This window comes from Dasypus novemcinctus, chromosome 8 (assembly GCF_030445035.2).
Source record: "Dasypus novemcinctus isolate mDasNov1 chromosome 8, mDasNov1.1.hap2, whole genome shotgun sequence".
Lineage (NCBI taxonomy): Eukaryota > Metazoa > Chordata > Mammalia > Cingulata > Dasypodidae > Dasypus > Dasypus novemcinctus.
Genome location: NC_080680.1, coordinates 54,089,006 through 54,095,016, shown reverse-complemented (window position 1 = coordinate 54,095,016; position 6,011 = coordinate 54,089,006).

Sequence of the window (6,011 nt, the reverse complement as noted above, 5' to 3'; positions counted from 1 at the left end):
CAAATTTCATATGAGATGTGCAAGTTATTCAAAATCTAGTAAGAAAAGTAGTGAAGAAACAACTACACTATTGTGGATAGGTACGAGAATGGAGCTAAACAGAATGCACTGGTACACAAAGGACTGTTTTTCCCTATGACTGGAAAAAAAATGATTAAAAACCAAGACAGGATGTAGACACTGAGGAAAAGATGTAAGTAGTTGCCTTGCCAATTTGCATACAGGGCAACACTTATTGCAGTGATGGAAGGCAAAACATCAAAAACAAAGCTTTTGCATTTTTTAATTTTTTGATACCCCAAATTATTTTTACCTTAATTTTTCTAAATTAATATGTATTCTATATCTATCCTTTAAACTCATTGTTATATTCCATTTTACTATTAATGGAACCTGGCAATATATTGGGCTTCACTTTTCAGGAAGTTTTGGATCACAGAGAGGTTCAACAATGTCAGGGGAGGAATAGTGGTGTGGGATGTTATCGACAGGGGACACATGGTTGGCAGGGAGTTCTACAGGGCATATATCCAGGGTACATAAAAGTGTTTGGATATTTTCATAGTGGATACAATTAAAAACAACACCTGAGGGAGTGCTGAGTTCCTAGCCAGGGGAGCTCTATCACAGTCCCTAAAGGAACAGCAACAATCCCCCAAGGGCAACAGCAAAGACCAAAAAAGAAGGAAGGTAAAACAATGAGCCCTTGATACTAATGACTATGCTTGTGAGCCTGTGCACCTGAAATAAGAACAAGGCCTAGAGCTGTAGGGTGCCTAAGAGTTACCTCCTGAGAGCCTCCGTGTTGCTCAAATGTGGCCATTCTTGGAGCCAAACTCAGCATGTAAATGCATTGCCTTCCCCCCAGTGTGGAACATGACTCCCAGGGATGAGCCTCCCTGGCGCCGAGGGATTACTACCAAGTACCAGCTGATGCTGTAACTAGAAAATGACCTTGAATAAAAGGGTCAACTCGGACCAGCAGAATATCTCAATCTACATATAATACCAGGAGTTAAAAATGCTTTTTGACCTGAATCAAGGGGGAAATGGAAAGGACAAATGAGTTTATATGGCTATGAGTCTCCAAAAAGAGCCAGGAGGTTATCAGAGGGGTTGCCCTTATGCACAACTCAGCAGAGTCCCAGAGACAGATAAAGTAGATACAACCCCAAGCACTGGTTCTTCTGAGGGCTACAGAGACCCACAGGTTCTATGTTCATGGCAGATGGAGTTCAGTGCCATGTCAGTTGGCCCTACTTTGGAGTTTGTGTTTCTGTGTGATGGAGCTGGACTCAGATGTGATCTTTGTTCACAAGCCTCTCCTGCTACTTTTACCAGAACTGTAGTTGGTGCTGGGGCTTAATATATACCCAGGGGACCTGAATCTCTGGATTGCCCATGTGATAGCCAGGCCCTGAGCCTCAAAAGACTTCAGCTCCTACACTCTGGTTTATTGGACTTACCCAACTCAGCTAACATGGAAGTGAAGAAGGTCAACCACCACCCCATGGAGCCAAGAGTGCCTACAACTGAAAGCAGGAGGATTGCATCCACCATCCATGCGGAATCTAAGCCCCCTCTTGTTACAGATGTGGAGTAAACACAACCATTCCAAGGTCCACAGGATGGAGGAATAGAGTATGGATTAGAGTGGAATCAATGATAATCTATTCATGAACTATTGTGATTAGTAATTGAAGAAGATGTGGCATTGGTGTGGAGAAAGTGGCCGTGGTAGCTGCTGGGGGTAGGGAATGGGAGGAAGAAATGAGATGTGGAGGCATTTTCAGGACTTGGAGTTGTCCTGGGTGATGCTGTGGGGAAAGTTACCAGACATTGTACGTCCTCCCATGACCCACTGGGTGGAACATGGTAAAGTGTGGGCTATGATGTGGACCATTGATCATGAGGTGCAGCGCTGCTCAGAGATGTATTCACTAAATGTAATGAATGTCTCATTATGATGGAGGAGATTGTTGTTATGGGGGGAGGAGTGGGGTGAGAGGAGTGGGGGGTATATGGATCTCATATATTTTTTAATGTAATATTAAAAAAATAAAGACAAAAAAAAAAAGCAATGTCTGGGAAAACCAGCAAGATGGCAGCAGAGTAAGGAGTTCCTAGAGTCAGCTTCTGCTATAGGGTAGTTAGCAAACACCCAAGAGCTCTCTGGAGCTAGCTGAAGCACCTGTTTGGGGACTCCAGGAGGCCAGAAGAGCATCCTGCAATGCCCTTGGGGGAGTGGAAGGACGATACTGCCTGTCTGCAGAGAAGACTCGTAAGTAGAGTGCTCTACACCACAGAGAGCAGTGCCCATCCTCCACTGGAGGCACAAGCCACCTCCACAGCTCTTCCGCAGCTGGAATTGAAAGCTCTACTTCCCCAAAACAGGGAAGGAAGAGGCGGATGGGCACCAATTTCAACTATGATGAGGAAATTCAGTGGGATACAGTATAATCCTGAGAACAGCTAAGGTTTGAGCCTGTCCAGGTCAGAAGGAGGCTGGGAGCCACGATCTTAAGTCTGTACCTGGCACGAGGGGAAGCGGGGGAGGCTAAAAATCCCAGAGCTGGTGGAGACTGGCTTCTTCCCATCCAGGTCAGATGGCAGGTCTTGGCTAGGCCCCAGTGCCACCTCCTGCAGGGAGGAAGATGCAGGGACCTGCACCAGCCTCTCCAGGATATTACAGGCCAAGCCATGGAGGCCGGTGATTGTCCTACTCTGGTGGCACAAGCCTCCCCAGGAGCTGCTTTGTGACGGGCATTGGAAGCTCCATATCCCAGAAACAGGGGAGGAGGAGATGGTTGGCTGCCGATTTCAGCTGCTGATTGGGAGACTTGGCTGACTAAGAGATAACCCTGGGAACAGCTAGGTTGAGAACCAGCTCAAGTCAGAAAGAGGCCAGTGGCCACCATTCTGACTCTGCCCCCAGCATGAGGAGAAGCTGGGCTGACAGTTTCTTTCACGTAGATCAGCCTGCAGCCCACCTAGGTTTCAGACCCACCTCTGGCGGGGAGGAGGCTGAGGAGCCCTGTACCAGCTTATACAGGTAACTGCAGGGAACTTTGGCTGGGACAGATTGAAAATCAGAAGCCTACCAGGGCAACTGAGGTAATCTTGGACCCACACTGCATAGACTGCTGCCCACACCTACAGCTCCATCCTTGCCCCAGGCAGGGGAGAAAGGGATCTGAAGCTTCATCAGTCTCTCAGGGCAACTACAGTCTAGGTCTGCACATGGATTATTCCACATAGCTGAGACTCTGTCCCTACCACCTGCAAAGGGGAAGTTGAAAGAAGCTTCTTTGGTTCCTGGGGCAAAGAGGGTCGCCAGCTATGTGCTTGGCTCCTACCGCATAACCAGCAAGGGAGAAATGATGGGAAGTCCTAAACTAGAGAGAAAAACTGCACCCAGCAAAAATACTCTAGTAAGCCAGATGTGAAGATTCCAACAAAAAATTACAATCCACACCAAGAAAGAGGAAGCTATGGCCCAGGTAAAGGAACAAGATAAGCTTCCAGATAACACAGAAGAGTTGAAACAACTAATTATAGTTGTTCAAACAAATATCCTTAATAAATTCAATGAGAAGGCTAAAGAGATTAAGGATATTAAGGAGACATTGGATGAGCACAAAGAAGAATTTGAAAGCATATATAGAAAAATAGCAGATCTTATGGGAATGAAAGGTGCAATCAATGAAATTTAAAAAACACTGGAATCATATAATAGCAGATTTGAGGAGGCAGAAGAAAGGATTGGTGAGCTTGAAGAAAATGGCCTTAGAAAGTGAACATACAAAAGAAGAGACAAAGAAAAGAATGGAAAAAATTGATTGAAAAAGGTTTCAGGGAAATAAATGACAGCAAACGTGTGCAAACATATGTTTCAAGGGTGTCCCAGATGGAAAAGAGAAGGGAAAAGGGGCCAAAGGAATATTTCAAGAAATAATGATAGAAAATTTCCCAACCCTATTGAAGGACATATATATCCTTGTCCAGAAGCACAATGTACTCCTATCTGAAAAAATCCAAATAGGCCAACTCCAAGACACATACTCATCAGAATATCAAAGGACAAAGATAAAGAGAGAATCCTGAGAGCAGCAAGAGAAAAGCAAGGCATAGCATATAAAGGATATCCAATAAAATTAAGTGCTGATTTCTCACCAGAAACCATGGGGACAAGAAGACAGTGGTCTGATATATTTAAGATACTGCAAGGGAAAAACTTCCAGCCAAGAATCTTATATCCAGCAAGATTATCTTTCAAAAATAAGGGTGAAATTATAATATTCACAGATAAATAGAAACTGAGAGAATTTCTAAGTAAGAGAACAGATTTTCAGGAAATATTAAAGGGTGTGCTAGAGCCTGAAAAGAAAAGACAGTAAAGAGGCACCTGGAAAAGAGTCTAAAAATGAAGTTTATATAAATAAAAGTAACTAAAAGTGTCAAAAGAGTGGTGAAAATAAAATATGACAGATAAAAATCAAGTAGGAATAAAATTAACAACTGACGTAAAGCACTTGTATTCAGAAAACTGTAACCCAATGTTAAATGAAATAAAAAAAGTCTTAAATAACTGAAAGAACCTTCCATGCTCATGGATTGGAAGATTAAATATCTTTAAGATGTCAATTCTACTCAAATTGATATATAAATTTAATGTAATCCTGATAAAAATTCTACCATCATTAAAGAAAAAATTGAAAACACAATCATTAAATTTATTTGGAAGTGTAAGGAGTCCTGAATAGCCAGAAACATCATAAAAAGGAAAAGTGAACCCTCATCTCCAGACTTTAAATCATAATACCTACCTATAGTGGTTGAAAACAACATGGTATTGGCTTAAAGAAAGTCACAATAGACCAATGGAACCAAATTTATGGTTCAGAAAAAGACCCTCAAAGCTATGGTCAAGTGATTTTTGACTAGCCTGTCAAAATCACACAGCTCAGGTAGAACAATCCTATTTAACAAATAGTGCTGAATGAATTGGACATCCATAGCTGAAAGAAGGAAAGAGGACCCCTATCTCATACCTTATCCAAAAATTAACTCAAAATGGATCAAAAAACTAAAAAATAAAAGCAAGAATCATAAAACTTCCAGAAATTATTGGAAATTATCTTCAAGACCTGGTGGTAGGTGGTGGATTCTTAAAGGAGAAAAGAGAAGGACTGAATGGACTATTGATGTTTAATGTATGTAGAAATTTTAATTAGCTTTACTGTAAAACTGTGGAAATGTATAGAGTGGATGGTAACACACAGTGAGTAACAGCTAGTTTATAAATAGGGATGTGACTGAAAATGGTAGTCTAGTTATGTAAATGCCAATTGACAGAATGCTTGAGAATAATCTAGAGACTGGACAGCACAGAAACCAAGAGGTGGGTGAGAATCATGGTTGATGGTACAGATGCAAGCATGTCCTTTGTTAGCTAGAACAAATATATATCACTATTGCAGGGTGTTGGGAATATGGAGAAGCATGGGAAAAATACAGCTGGAGTGACGTATGGACTGTGGTTCATAGTAATAATATAATAGTCTTGCATCTATGCAAAGGTTGTACTTTGTTGATAGTGGGGCAGTATGGAAAATGTGAGCCAAATGTACACTATGGACATGGTAAAATCAGGTGATATTATTTTATCTGTAGCAAATGACACACCACATTGTGGTGTGTTGATGGAGGGGTATTGTTTGGGAATTCTGCACATGCGCATGACTGTTTTATAAGACTACAACTTCTGTCACAAAAAAATATATTTAAAAAATAATAATAGGGTGGGTTGGGGAAAAAAACACCAAATATAAGAAAAGAACTATGATTATAGTAAGATTTTGACAGTGTTCTTTCATAGTTTGTAACAAACATCTCATGACAATGCAACTTTGCATTGTCATTTGTGGAGGGTTGATGTTTGGGACCCCTGTATGACGTTATGCATTTTTGCTTTGCAAGTTCACAACTTTTACTATACACTTAGTTGTTTA